This window comes from Rattus norvegicus, chromosome 5 (genome assembly GCF_036323735.1).
Source record: "Rattus norvegicus strain BN/NHsdMcwi chromosome 5, GRCr8, whole genome shotgun sequence".
NCBI classification, from domain to species: Eukaryota; Metazoa; Chordata; class Mammalia; order Rodentia; family Muridae; genus Rattus; species Rattus norvegicus.
The window spans coordinates 72,744,958-72,761,311 of NC_086023.1; the positions used below are offsets into that span (position 1 = coordinate 72,744,958).

Here is a 16,354-nt window from a genome sequence, read left to right on the forward strand (position 1 = left end):
CAAAAGCGAGGCTAAGTGGCAGCTGATGGCACCATGCACAGAGCAGTGAACACTAGCAGAGCTGGTGATGAGCACTGGAGAAAGAACATCCTGTTTATCAGGCCTGAGTCCTCCTCTTGAAGCCTGGCTCCCCTGTCAGTGCCGTGAGCTACCCCCTCCCTGCCGTGTGATCCAGTGGGCAACCTGTCTCCATAGCAGCTTCTTTAAATTGAGTTCCCACCACTAAGGAGTCCCGACTCGCATTCACCCATAACTGCGATGGACTTGGGAGAACAATTCAAGCAAAGTTGGGGTCTCTGTTGTTTCTTTTTCACCAAAATATATGCCTAAGGTAAAAATTCAAACAGCACATAGAGACATCTAATTATAAAATAAGTCTCTCTCCTGCCACCCACAGCAGCCCTTCGCTGAGAAAAATAAGTGTTCTCGGTTTCTTTTGTCTGCTTCCAGGATTTTTCTTGAATCAAGTTTATGACATTCTAAAGAGATAAGGAGAGAATGGAGCTGCTAAGATACATTATTCCCAGCCCTAACTCAGCAAAGTGGAGATGACTCAGTACTCCATACATTCTTCCCCTTTTGGATTACACCAAGCTTAAAGATGCCATTGTACAAGAGCCTTACTGTGGGCTTCTACATTTCATCTATTATAACGTAAAACCTCAATAGGAAAGTACCAGCTAATGCATTTTTATCATCGTGTAGGGTTTTTACAGTCTACTTTGAAACATCCGGCATCTTGAAACAATTACCAAAACCACTTAAAACTTCACAGAAAGTTGGTTTATTTTCTTAAGGCCTATAAACATAATGTGGTTTATTTTTAACTTCATATCTCTGCTGTCTGGCTTGAGATTTCACTTCTGCAAAAAAAAAAAAAAGTCAGAGAGCAGACAATTTATTCTGTGTGTCTTGTTTCATTTTTTTCCCCTTTAAGTTTGAGGAGGAAAGGAAGTTATTAGACAGTCACATTTAAATAGTTCAAGCGACTTAAAGATATTTTGGAAGTAACTATACAATGTATAAATGTCCGACCAAAATTAGATGCTGCATACAATGAAGGTAATAAGCACTATTGGGCCATGTTGCCATCATAACGATAAGAAAAAGAATAGTGATAATATTTAAAAGATGGTGGAGGGGTTGGGGATTTAGCTCAGTGGTAGAGCGCTTGCCTAGGAAGCGCAAGGCCCTGGGTTCGCTCCCCAGCTCCGAAAAAAAAGAACCAAAAAAAAAAAAAAAAAAAGATGGTGGAAAGTTCTATCCTTGCAAAACATACTGAGTTAAACAATGATTTTAAAGTCGCCATCCCTATCAACAACAAGGGTCAACCTTTGTTAAAAACCTATTCGAGAGAAATCTTGAGCTGAAAACTTTTCACTACATGGTAAAAATAACAAGTAAGCGGTTACAGCTTGTTAGGGGATGACTGACAGGTCCGGTGAGGCCTGAGGTAGGATAAAGTGACAACGATTAGAAGAAGCATCAAGGCAGGGAGTAGAATCCTTTCGCCAAGATACAGCTGAAGGGAAGAAGGAAGCTCCCGCCCCTCCCAAAGCCAAAGCAAAAGCCTCGAAAGCTGAGAAGGCAGAGCTGAAACGCACCCACAGCCACAAAACACAAAGAAAATTCCCATGACACCCACCTTCCAGTGACCCCCAAACCTGAAGCTCTGGAGGCAGCACAAATAATACCAAAAGAAACATGCCCAGGAGAACTCACTTGTCCACCATGCCGTTATCAAATACCCACCTCCCTGCCTCCCTGACCACTGAATCAGCCATGAAGACCAGAGAAGACCACATGCTTGTGTTCACCGTGGCAGTCAAGGCCAGCAAGCACCCGGCCAGGCAGGCTGTTTTGAAACTCTATCACAGTGATGTGACCCAAGTCAATACTCTGATAAGGCCTGACAGAGAGAAGGCAACATATGTTTGTGATGCCGTAGACGTTGCCAACAAAACTGGGATCACTAAGTCCAGCTGGATAATTCTAAATATATACTTTTTAACCGTTATACAATAAAATGACAGTTCTCTGAGTAGAGATACATCTCAGTGGTAGGGCTCTTGTCCAGAATGCAAGGGATTCACTTTCCCTTCCTGCCATCGTCAAACAAATAGGCAGTCATGGTTGACTTCATTGAGAAAATTGTACTGAATAAACAGAAGAATCAGAAAGAGTCAAACTGATGACCGATTCCTGGAAGAGACCTGGAAAGAAGTGAGTACCGCCAGTGTGATATCTGTGAAACAATGATGTCTAACACAGACAAGGAACATCGAAGTCCACGGCGTGGCTAGAACAGGTAATTAAAGGGAACAGGAAGAGATCAGGGAGGTCACTGAGGGCCAGAAGGCACTGTCTGTTACTCTGAGTAAACTTGGGAGCCCTAGTGGACTTAGTGAACTTTAGAAGTTACGTCCAAAGAGGAAGACTGTCTTGAAAATAAATTGGAAGAATGGAAGAGAGAGGAATAGATGTAGAAGCAGAGAGGCATGCCAGGCTGGAACCCAAGAGAAAAGCAATGTAGGTATGCCGGGGAACTAACAACAGAAGCAGTAGAAAACTGCCGGGTTCTCAGTGTACCTTGAATGTGGTGTTCACAGAGTGCCTGAGAGCTTGGATCTAAAGTAGGAACACACATTCAGAGTCTGAGGCTTGAACAACAACAAAAAACTTAGTACCCATTGCCCGTTGCAGTGAAGACGGCTTCGAGGACAGCACATAGAAGATGTGGATAGGCAGGAGAGGAGATGGCAGCAAAAGCCACAGGTATAGATTGGGACAAGAAGGTTCCAAGTGTCTACTACAAAACAACATGAGTATGTCTAATAAGCACACAGCTACAAGTCACTAATGGATGGGCTGAGCATCCAGCATGGAGGGGGCAGCAATGGGCTTCTTATCCCAGATAGGACAGTCAGATGCTAGGAGCTTGCTTTGCACCACTCAGAACAATGTACAATTTAAATTTCTGAACTCTCTATTTCTAGGTCTTCTTCATTTAGTAGTTCTAAGTTCTGGCTGAGCTTGTGATCTGAATCCACATAGACTCTTAAACCAAGGACCATCCTATGCGTCTGGGCTGTATCCCATTGGTTTAACTATCACCTGCTTTTCTTTAAATGTTTTCACTTGATCTCCGACAGTCATCTCCATATACTTTTACTCAAAATCTACTGATAATATAAGGAGATAAAAATTAATTATCATAAAATAAAGAAATGCAGGTATACCAAGCTTTGGGCCTACTGGCAGCTATCAACCTGAGCTATCTTTCCCATCAGCCTCATAACCGGAAGTAATAACTATGGGTATTTGCCAAACACAATATTTTCTTCTTCCCTAAAGAACTGGGCTTTCTGTTCTATTATCACATTATGAAATTATTCCTTTATATATCAATTTGCATCCCCCACTGCTTTTCTAGATAGGACTACTAATTTATTACAGCCAACACCTGTCTTGCCTTAAAAATAAAAAGAAAAAGAAAACTAGAAACTTTGGAAATATATTATTTCAAGAAAGCCACAATCAAACATTTTCAAACACCTTTTCTGAGAGTCCACAGATTGTGGTTGCCAAGGTGCCTTTTCGCAGATCAGGAGAGGAGATCTATCCAAGTGGAGTACAGGAGCCAAAAGGTAGAACCTACAATATTCCTGACATGCCTTGTCCCTGTATTGGTTTCTCAAGGATGCCATAGCAAACACAACTGTGACAGCTTAAAACAAGAGACATTTCTTTTTTCACCATGTAAGAGGCTAAAAGTCCAACCCTGAGGACTTTTCAGGCCATGCTTTCTCTGAAGGTCCCAAGAGAAGGCCTTTGTCCTTCTTTCTTGTATCTCCACGTCTGCTCTTGACATCATCCTCTGTTTGCAAATTCCCCTCATCTAGCAAGACTATAAGCTACTGGATTTGCCACCCCAATGCATTATGACTGGCATCTGTCTATACACAGTTCCAAATAAGATCTCATTCACAGGGTTGCCAAGGTAAGACTTTGGAACACCTCCATAGGAGGGTAACCATAACATTAAACTTCATTCGTTCACTGAGATCATTTCCTGAGCACTGCATTCTCATAGATGTGGAAGATATGAGAACCAACAAGACGGCATGGTCCCTGTCCACCAACAGCTCAAATCTTATGTGGGAGACAGACACCTGCAGCTTAGAGTGGTAAGGGAAGGGCATGGTTAACTGGGGCATTCAGGGAGGAAACACTTGCCTCACATTGGGAATTCATGAAATGGCTTTCTGAAATAAGTAACATCTAAGGTAAAATGGCGATGAGAGCATGGGAGGTGCTGGTAAGAGTCTGCAAGCAGAAGGACGATTGCTCAAGACCTGGCATCAGAGTCATGCCACTCTCTAGGGACTGCTGTAGTCTCTGAGCGGAGACAGTACTTATGACACGAGATGAAGCTGAACATTGAACAGTGAGTAGGTCACTGTGGACTTTGAAGATGCGCTATGGATGGGACTTTGTCCTATAGATCAGCATTCCTCTGATGCATCTGCAAAGAATGCTCCCAAACTCCAAGGTCATTTATCATATAGCAAAACGAACAAACAAACAAGCCACCATTTACAATGAAGCAAACTTCATGTATTCACTGTGACCGTTCTCTGAGTTCAGCATACTTAGAGGCCCTGAAGGTGCAGGAGCCAGCTTTGCAAGTGTTGAGTTTACACATGAATTCTGGGATAGGGCTACAATTACTATCATTTTCCATACTTGATTTATTATGGTAGAAAAATGAAGGGGGGATTGGGAGAGAGGTCAGCAGTTGAGAGCCCTTGTTATACAAGCTTGAAGACCTTGGTTCAGACTCCCAGCAGTCACATAAAAAAGCCAGGCATTGTCACTCACACCTGAAACCCCAGTACTGTGGGGGCGGGACTCCGGTTTGCTTGTTACCAGCTTTGGCAAAAATTGGCAAGCACCAGGTTCTATGAGAGACTCTTCCTCAAGAGAGTAAGTCAGAGAGCAATAGTGGAGGACACCTGAAGACCCATCATTCTCCTCTAGCTTCTAAAGACTCATGAGGTGTATACACATTCACACACACACACACACACACACACACACACACACACACACACACGATCTCTCTCACACACACACACTTTTTTTTTAACCCTTAACAATAACTTTATTCTCTAGCAGGTCATTTTTCTACTGCTTCAGTATTTTCCTCTCAGAAAACACAAGTTTTAGAACTGGATCACTTGGCCTTTCTCTTCTTGTGGCCTCCCAGTTCAAAATGTTTGCATCTCTTAATGGCCAGCATCCTCTTAGATCTACAGTTGGTCTCAACACACTCAAGCCTGTGCACAATCTTCTTTGTGGTTTTCTTTCGAAAAATTGGTTTTGGCCTTCTTTCAAAAAATTGGCTTTGTGTGCCCACTGTAGCCTCTCTGCTTTTGGTCGTAGCGCCGCTTTCCTTGGGTATACGGGGAATCCTTGCCCTTCTTATACTGGGTCACTTTGTGAGGCTGGTGCTTGCCACATTTCTTACAGAAAGTCCTTTGGGTCTTAGGTACGTTGACCATCTTTGCAGCAGAAGTGTCTGTGATGAAAACTAGAGGCCTGCAGCAGCGATCTCCGCCTCAACTGCATGCGCGCACGTGCACACACACACACACACACACACACACAAACGCACGCACGCACGCACGCGCACACACACACACACATGTTTTTAAAAGGAGAGTGAGCTGGAACCTATGATTTTTCTCCTGAAGATGAATGTCTTCCTTTAGATATGAGTCACAAGGTCAAGGTGGAGAAGCAAGCTCTAGGCAACGAGAAGTGGCTGACAGATGTCTAATTACAGGAGGACAGTAATCCAGTTACTTGATTGACTCTTGGAATGAGGGTTGGGGAGAGTTGAACTCAAAAAGTAAAGGACTCTGTTAAGAGACAAAGTAAAAAAAAATGGTATCCTAAAAACAGATAATGCAGTGAAAATGTCTTTAGAGTTTTTAAAGTGGCAATATTTGATTGAATGTGGGAAGGAGTACTGGGAAAGTCAGAAATAATGAATCAATAGGAGCTCACCCATCATCAGTTCTTTGTTTATCCAGTACTTTGTTAGTGTCATACTTTTTTCCACACCAATTATCTTAAAGAGTACATTGAGATAAAACCCTGTGGACTTCTGACTTGGACAGAACTAGGAACATCTCTTAGCCACACAGAACGGGCAGAGTACAAAACAAACCCCAGCCTGTGTATGCACAGCTGGGTCTTTATCAGATGCAAAGTCAAATATGAAGCCAGATGGGAGAGTGACAATGGCCAAAGGACATAGCAAGCACAGGGGTGACTGGAGCAACTGGCCCAATCAAGTGGCAACTTGTTTAGAGAAATGTAAGTATCCCGTCTGTCCTCTCAGAGTGAGGCTAGCAGACAGCCAGATGGTAGGTTATTTGTAGACAACTGTCTAAGAACATCAGTGAACTGGTTCACAGATCAAAATCAGTGACCCAGGGAGAAGACTAGCAAGTGTCACATAGGGTCAGCTCACAGGATAAATTAGGCTCAGTGTCTATTCCTAAAAGAAGACTATGCCTTTGCACAGGAAGCCCACTAAAGAGACCCAGATCTGTGAGTTAGGTCAATGGAAAGGGGTGACGTCACTTTGGGAAACAAATATCAGAGCATGTTGCTAGATCACAAAAACCACAGTCTGAACAAATGTCTGGCTTTCAAGTCCCAGCAGTAGCCCTGAGAGAGTAAATCTACTTCCAGTCTGAATTTGTTTGGAGTCAGAAACGTTGGTGAATTGGGGGCAACTGTTATCAGTGAGCCTACAATAGAGGGCCAAAAAAGACATGGAAACTGAGTCAAAACAGTAGATGTGTTATTCCCTGTGGCTTTCCCACCATCATGCCATACCCATGAGAAAGAGGTGGCAACCACAGAATCGCCCACGTGGAAATCTAAAAAAACCGCTTGTCCTTGTGTGAATACTTGCTGATATCTACTATATCCATAGTTCCACTTTGGAGCACTAAAAGATACAAAGGGCTGGAGCAATGACTCAGTAAATAAAAGCACTTGCTATACAAGTACAAGGGTCAGAATTCAAACCCCAGCACCCATGTCAAATGTTGGGAGGCATGGCTACACATGCACCTGTAGCCCTTGTGCTGGAGGGGACAGAGTCAGGAGGATTGCTGGGCTTGCTGGCTGCCAGCCTAGCTCCAGGTTGTACTTAGAGACCCCTTTTCAGGGGATTAAGGCAGCTCTGAGTAATAGAGCAGGACACCTGTTTGCACACAACACGTATACAGAAGATGCACAGACATAATACCTACAGCTAAGTAGCCTACAGTACAGCAAGCATGAGACGAGATGCCCAAAAATCACCCAGCAAAACATCCTAGTGGCATCCAAGTGCGGGATAGTACGAGAAACAGGAAGGCTGTTTCAAAAGGCTCTTGGGAAGACTCTTTACCTGAACAGCCCAACTTTATCCCTCTTGGTACTGGCAGCTACCTCTAACTACAGGCATGCAATCATTTTACTCACGTTTCCAGCAACAATCCTGGGTGCTGTGGTCTTATAAGGAGAGAGCCCAGCATTCCATATGCCAGGACAGAAAAGCCCTAGTTCTAGGCAAGTAACCACAACCCTATCTCCCAACCTGTCGAGCTTCTACTTTTACTCCCTATAAAATGAAGACAAAGATACCATGCGCTCCAAGGGGTTCTTTGAAGGATTAAGGGAAGCAATGTGAACAGATTTCATAAACTTCAGAGAGCTAAACCAAACATTTGTTGTCTTAACGGTGTCCTAACTTGAGGTTAAACCAGGGTTCAGCTATAACTGGGTATGTTTGATGAGCTGGTATGTGGCTTCTGGGAGTCATTTCCGGGGAGGATGGAGAAACAGTTTTGCTCACATGATGGAAAAGAGGAAAGACCCATAAGCAGCAAGAAGGAGGTCTCAGATGTCTGTGCCCAGGCCACTGCAGAATTATGCAGAGCTAAGGAACTGCTTTTAGAAAAGCATCTCTCTGGTGATGCTTCCTCAGAGTCACATTAGTAGGCAGATGGGGAGGGGTGAGGGGTGAAGTTTCAACACAATGTTAACCTCGAACCTGAAGAATTTCCTCCTGGGAAAAAGGATTATGTGTCCTCTACCCATGCTTCTTAGAGCTGCAATGTTCAGACATTAGGTAAGACACATTCTGGACACGCTTCTAGGGATGAATCCATGATTGGTCATCTCCTTGAATGTGACCCCACGTTCAGGGACACTGTGAAGTTGGTGAAGCCTAGAGAAACTCAAGTGACATTAATATTACGGTAGATAAGTGTAGATACGGTGAGATTTGGACACCATTAGCGGCTGTTTTCCAATCACATCACTTGTTCTGCTTCAGGAGCTTGAGGACGCAGATGTGTTATCGGCAAGGCTAGAAGCCCCCACTCATTACCACGAACATTCAAAAGTGAGCCAAGGCTTTGGAAAGCACCTGGCATGGACTGCTAATCAATGCAGCTCCGATCAGCTACAGTGGTCAGGAAACACCTCTTGGATCTTCATCTCGGTGTTTTCCAAGCCTGGGAGTGAAGGGAAGGCCAAGAGGAAGGATGTAGAAAATTATGACATTACAAGTTACATGGTGCGGTGAGAAAAAAAGGGGTGAGCAATGACTGTACAACAGGAATGTGTAAATGGCACCATAAATTAAAAATGTGGGTGTGTGTGTTCTAGAGAGCAAAGCACCGACCCCCCTGCACCCCGTAAAGATATGACAGAAGTCCTGGCCTAAAGGAGAGGCTGGGAATTTTGGACTCTCTCTTTTCCTGCAACCCACCCCCTCCCCCTTCCCCTCTTCCCCGTTCAGCCTGGAATTCTGACCCAAGTGTCTTGAGAACAGCATCAGACACTCCCAGTGTTATGTCCACCACCCGGCTCCTGCATTCACTCAAGGAACAAAAGCAAACAGTTGATGGAAGCCTTCTAACACAGCTCTCTGGCGCTATAGTACTTCCTGAGGTCGAAGGCTGGCTCTTGCCAGACAAGGTGGAGCCCGGCAAGCAACAGGGGTCTCCTTAGCAATTTGGAAAGTCTGCATCCAGGCTAGCTCACAGGCTATTCTGAATCACCCTGTAGCGCCCTGAGCCCTGTGGATGCTTCGGTTCAGCCCTGTCCAGCAAATCCTGTCTCCAGATGAGTCTGAGGCCCACTTGTTTCCAGGAAAAGAGAAGCGGCCCCTGATAGGTTGGATAGGAGGGCAGTGGACTCAAGGATTCCAAAACCGGTAGTGAGTGGGCAGCCGGTGGGAGAGTGGGTGTATGGAGACCGGCTTTTCTTAAAGGGGAGATAGTTGTCCTTGCCAAGCTTCAAATAGCAAGTAGATCCCCAAGTGGGAAAGGAAACAGAGGAACACGTGATTTTTGTCAGCGCTTCGGGTATCCAAAGCAGGGTATAGAGGGCACTTCATGGAGGGAGAACAACAGAAAGTCCAAAGTCTCAGAAGTATGGAAGTGTTTGATCTGTTTCAAAGGCGAGCTCTGTATAAATAATGCGCTGTGCACGGTGGGAGTTGTCAAACAGCAGGCCTTGGAAGGGAAATAAGAACTGAAAGGGCCTCAAAAATGTTAAATATATATGTTTATGCAAAGTCGGTTTGTTATTATTGGCTGGGGTAGGGAAGAGCCTGGGGACATTCGGTTTTATTCTTTTCATGTTATATTTTCTCCCCACCCTCTCCCCAACAGAAAGGAAAGAGGGTTGTGGGAGGGTCTAAATACAGCTTAGGAATAGAACCCTTGAGGGCCTGGGAGGAGGCTCCTGGGAAAGGTGGTTGCCACACAAGCATGAATATGGGCTCCCTGCAACCGCAACCATAGAAAAACGAGGCAGAGGAGCGTGCATTGAGAGCATGGTGGGGGCAGGAGACTAGGCAACCCTGAGGGGTTCCAGGCTAGCCAGTCTAGCCAGTCAATGAGCTCAGTTTAGTGAGAGACCCTGTCGTAGTAAATCTCTAACCCCAAAGAGCCTGTGCAAAGAACACGCAACTCAGTTATAATATTTATAAGCACTACACCTAGGTTGGGCCGATAAACCAGTAGACTGCTCTATACCCCGTGTGTGAGATCTCTTGCTACTTGGGGCTTCTCCAGGCCACATGGTTTACTCCATCTTCCTTCCACCTCCTTTTCTTCCATCTTCTTCTGTATCCTTGTCTCCTCCTCCTCCCCCTCCTCCCCCTCCTCCTCCTCCCCCTCCTCCTCCCCCTCCTCCTCCCCCTCCTCCCTCTCTTAAACCTCCAGGCCTGCCTTTCCCTTCCACTGCCCAATCACAGGTTCTAATCTTTATTTGACCAGTTAAAATGGGGAGAAGGTTCACCTGAAATCACCTGAGTGCTTGATCCATATCTCATCAGGGCAGCCCCTCTTGAGGAAACAAAATTAACATCAAAACACAAACAACCATAGCAACCCACAACAAGACCCCATCTTAAAAATAAAGAAGCGAATGAATGAATGAATGAATGAATGAATGAGGTGCTGAGCAATAGAGAAAGAGACTCAAAGGAGGAAGACACAAACTTTGATCTTCACATGTACACACATGGGCAGGCACATCTGCATACACACATGTACACACCACACACACACACACACACACACACACACATACGCACACACGAGTATGCATGTGATTCTGTGCAAGCATTGTGACCCACTCTGAAGAGGTGTGAGGTAACCAGAGGTTAGCCTTTAGAATGTGCTTAGGTAGGACAGTCTAAGTGACTCACCCCTTCAGGCTTCCCACGCCTCCGCCCACAGATGTGGGTCAAGCTTGTGGGATTAGCACTCTCGGGGCATGGGATGAGAAGCTGCCAGTAACTCGAAAAGAGGCACTGTTAATGTGAGCACATTTCTCTGTCCACTCAGAGCCTCCAAAATTTGACAGTGGGCATAAAACAACCTGGCTTTGCCCCAGGCACAGACACAAAGGTGGAAAGGACAGGTGGCAAAGTGCTCACAAAAGCCAAGAGTGGCAGGGACTGGGTTGGTTTTTTCTCCTCCTACAATGAATGAGTTTTTATTACTAGAAGATTAAATCCCACTGAGCAAATGCCAGGAAAATGATTAGGGGCTCAGTTTAGATCGGGAGGCCTGGCTGGGCACTGCTGAACAGGGAGTTGCTAAACCATCGTGGGCCCCACTCTCTGTGCATATCACGTTTAGGGTGACTGCCCAAAGCCCACGCCAGGCCCCTCAATGCCAGTTTTGCAGAATTCCAGTTAAGCTCTGGCCTTTTGGTTTCAGCTAAAAGGATTGTGTGTGTAGACGGAGGGATAAAAGGTTCCTGCTTGCAGAAAGGCCAATGCCTTGGAGGGTGAAGGAGGAACACAGTCTGGAAGGTGCCAGGCCCCACAGAAATGCTTCTTTCTTCTGCTTCTCAGGCTCCCAGCCTGACCCAGGAAAGGCATGCCATGATGGAGGGGCATGGCTGTGGAATAGCCTGGTCTGGGATCTGGACAGGCCTGAGGTGAGACTCATATTCTGTAGCCCAGGGAATTGTGACAAGAGTTTAGCTTCTATGAGTCCCAACATCATCAGCTATTAAGGGGAGATGGTAAAGCATGGGTTGTTATGGAAATGAAAGGAGATCAGATACATACATAATACATATATATCATATACATACACGTACACACTATACATATACATCATATACATATACATACACATACACATCATATACATACACACATACACAAATATATCATATACATACACACATACACATATACATCATATACATACACATATACATCATATACATACACATACACATATACACATATATACATACACGTACACACATATATACATATATATGTACATGAGAAACATACCTCATAAATGATATTCTTTTCCTCTTTTTCTCCACGTCTTTCTAAATACAGCAGCAACTGTGTTACTGAGGGAGAAGCATAAGACTAAAGGCTGGAAAATTAGTCCCGGTCCAACTAGTAATATGCTGTGTGATTTGGGGCAAGTCACTCAGCGTCTCTGGACTTTGCTTCCCAGCACTAGAAAATGGAAGTGATGAATTAAATCATGCCTAAAGGCCCTATCCATCTCTGAGTGTCAACATTCACCGAGTAGCTGCTCTTGAGGAGTTTCCATGTGCTGGGCAGGTTGCTTTAGCAATGCCCATGTGTCACCTGATTCAGAATTGCCCTTATTTTACTAGTGAAGAAAATGAAAGGTATGCCAGGCTACACAGCTAATAAAAACATTTAAAAAAAACTAACTAATTCCAGGTTATTTATCAAACAGGTAAAACCAAACCCCTCCACAGGTTCTAAGCCTGTGAAGATTTAAACTCTATTTGAGGTCCAGGCCTGAGGATTACCTGCCATTGTACAGCAGTACAAAGTGGTCCCTACAGAAGACAGAATCTCACCCAGGGTGTCAGAAGGGGACACCAAATGGCCATTCCTAGGGCTTTCAGTCAAGAAGGGAAATGGGGCTGTGCTGAAGGCCCAGGAGCCAGGCAGACAATCAGTCATCAAGCAAATGAGCCCACTGCAAGGTGTCAGCATACCCTGCTAAGCATAGATTCACCTAGAGGCAAGCTATGTGGATCACACCACTGTGGAGGAAGCCAGGGAGAATAGCTGTTAGTCCTGGGAACACAAGGCCAGAGTCTGACTAGTATTTACTGGACTCTGTAAGAAATATTAATTCACACCACTCATGGACATGAGGCCGAGAGCTGGGCCCCTGAGCAGTTTTAGTTGTACACCGTTGTCTATTTAATGGCAAATCCCCTGCAAAAAACTCAATCGCTTATTTCACAATGTGTGGCTTCTCTGGGCTTGTATAGTCATATCTTCAGCTCCTCGTGATGGCAGCTGGGCTCACCCACATGACTGCATTTCGTTGAGAGCCCAGCTTGGGCTACAACACAAAAGTAGCTTCATTCAAACATCTGGCAGTTGTTTCTGTCTCTCAGCTGGGACACATCAGTCTTCTGCCACATGGCCTCCAGTCTCCATGTGGCCAGCCAGGACATCCTGATGTGGAAGGCAGCTTCCAAGAGGGAAACAGAGAAATCAGGCTAGCAACCAAAGACTCAAACATTCCTTTGTACTACTGATAAGCAGCTTGAAACTAAAATTTAAAATGAAACAATACAACGGGTAGTTCTAAACCAGGAACGGTTCAGCTAGAAGCTAAAAGCTCTAAGATAGGGCGAGAGAAGTAGGCGAAGGAGTATACCGTGTATATTAATAATATAACAAGTCTCCCCAGATTGTAGATTTATGGGCAGCTGAACATTACCAAGAGAGCAAGTCTCACAGATATTTACAGCCCATTCTGAAAAAAAAGAAAAAAGTAAGAAAAATATCCAAACCAACTTTGAGTTGGTGCTCAAATGAATACTTAAGAGAATTCCAATAATCCATACCATGGAGACAATACAGAACAATAAAAATGAGCCAAAGTCTGAAATGACTAACATGAATGATTCTCAAAGGCCCTCATTCTAAATGAAAAAAGAACAGACTAATTTATATGCTACACGACTCCATTGGCCATGCTTTCATGGGCAAAAATAAAATCAATACCATGTAACACTGGGTATAGAGCAGAGAAGAGAGAGGAACAGAACAGATCTCTACATGTCCAAATGATTCTGACAAGGGTGCAAAGGCAATTATGCAGGAAAAAAGGCAGAGCTTCTGATAAATGAAAATGCACATTTTTAAAGTGAACTTTGACCTATGACTTTTACTCTTTATACAAAATTTAATAAGATGTCCTTTATACTCAAAGGAAAAAGGTGAAATTCCAAAACTGATAGATAAGAAAAACGTAGGAGAAAAGATTTGTGACTCGGAACTATGCAAAGAAATTTTTAATACAACAAAAACCCATGAAAGACAAGCATTAAGTTGGATTTTAAATTTTGTTTGCTCTGTTAAAGACATACTGTCCTTGGAAGGAAAACCTGTAGTGACATAGGATAAGTCAGTTTCTAGGTGCTGTGGGCTGGAAGAGGGTTTGACTACACCAGAGTTGTATACATGGAAGTTTAAGGGAATAAGACAGCTATTTACAGTTTGATGGTGTTTATAGGTAATCAACTGTCCAAATCTGCAAAACTGTACATAGAAAACATACATTTTACTGTATTGAAATTTAACTATACAGCAAATACAAAGCCAAACTTGGCTACATAACACTCCTCAAACATACACACACACACACACACACACACAGAGAGAGAGAGAGAGAGAGAGAGAGAGAGAGAGAGAGAAAAGAGAGATTTTAAAATAAATATAAAAGTCAACAACAAAAAGTTAGTTAATAGTTCTTCAAATCTGATAATGTATTATTCTAATAGTGAACAAATATTTATATTCAACCTACCCATTAATTGAAAACTGACAAATTATATATATATACATATTTGTATATATATATACACTCATGTATATGTACATATATATGTACATATATGTGTGTGTGTGTGTGTGTGTGTGTGTGTGCAAACTTTGTAAACAATGTAGGCATGAAAAAATGGGTGCAGCCGATTGCAATGGGTGAGCCAGCCTTTTTGGAAAGCAACATGGTGCTGTGTCTCTAAAACCCTAAGTGTTCTTACCCTTTAGAAAAAAAAAAGCCATTCGGACGAACCAATTCTCACAAAATAATCAGAGACGCTGATGAGGGTCATTATCTTTTCTGCACAGCCATGCTGTCTCCCTGGGCACCAGGATGGATGTGCAGCGGGTCCAAAATAAATGCTAGCAACTATCTTGATGGCTCTGACTTTCATAAAACATCTGCTTCCAACCAGGGACTTGTTAGAGAGAAGCCTCTACCTCCTGAGTTTGTTTGATCAGGGATGGTGCCTTCTGTATGGCTGTATTAAAGGGCCTGTCTATACTCACCATGAATGACAAAATGACAGTTATACCCCTGTGTTAGCAAGTGACACTTGTCACACCAGTGGAGAAAAGCAGAGGTTTCTCAGCCATACTGAATGCTTCATGAAAGCTAGACAAGGGAGACCAGATGGAAGGGTAATCAAAGGGGGAAGGGATTCAGCTCCAGAGAATGCTGGGAATTCAGGATGAGAAGCCTTTCTGCCTGAGCCCGGGCTGTGAAGAAAGAGTCCAGACAAAAGCTGACTTTGGAAAAAGCCAAGCTTTCCAGGAGATCCTCGGCTTGGCTCAGCAGTCAGGAGAGAAAAGAAACAGCTTGCTCTTCAGACAGAGAGAGGAGCCTCTAGGTACTTGGTTTTTGAATCATGGAGGAAAAATGGACTTAAAGATGAGAGAGAAACTGCAACATGTGACACGACCCACCCACCAGGGATAACTAGAAACAGAAATGTTTTTGAATCTTGGCTTCTGTTGCATTTACCACTTGCTCCACATTATGGTGGGGGTGCTCACCATCTCTTCTTCTCAAGCCTGCCTACTAACCCAACTGCCTCTGCCCTAGCTTCGGGAGCCTAGAGATGCTCTCTGTCCTAATACCTGAGCTTACTCTGCTGGCCCAGGCCCCTTCAACTCCCACCTTGTATGCCTTCTGCCACCCTTCCCATTCACACCCTCAGACATCACAACACCATGGGCTTGATTGATAGGACTAAGTTACTAAGCAAACAGAGACCAGTTCCATAATAGCAAGCTCAGAGCATCACTCAGTTGGTAACCTGCTTGCCTCACAAGCGTGAGGACCTGAGGACAATACCCAGGACCCACATAATATAATTCCGTCAGTGACGGTACACACCTGTAACTCCAGTGCTAAGGAAGTAGAGACACTCGGACTGCTGGGTCTGGTGGCCAGCCAGACCAGTCTAATTGATGAACTCGAATCTACCAAAAGACTCAAAGGACACTCAAAAACCTCAAAGGAAACGCATGGCATTTGCGAAAATTACACTCAAGGTTGTTTACACACATGCACACACACGTGCGCACACTTGTAAGTTGGCGTATACACACCGAAATACATACATATACACATACTTTAAATATAGAACAAATGAAAGGAAGGAAGGATAGAAGAAGGGGAGAGAGGAGAAAGGGATGGAGGGATAGAGGGGAGGGAGGGAGGAAGAGTCTCTTTGGGCTGGAGAGCACATGATTCTGCATATTGGCCCGTAAGACCACAGGGACCACTGCTAACAAAAACTGAGTGAACACGACGATGCATTCTAGGCACGGTACCAAGGGCTGCACATGCTAACGAATTACTGCAATTTTACCCGCACAGCAACTCTAGAAGCAAGTACTGGTATTAGCATGACTAGCATGCCAGTTTTATATATGAGGAATTGA

At 44.1% G+C, this 16,354-nt stretch overlaps 1 pseudogene; it reads right to left on the reverse strand.

Annotated features, from left to right (window-relative positions):
- Positions 1-792: 792 nt before the first annotated feature.
- Rpl36a-ps12 (ribosomal protein L36A, pseudogene 12) lies at positions 793-10,181 on the reverse strand (annotated as a pseudogene).
- Positions 10,182-16,354: the final 6,173 nt, after the last annotated feature.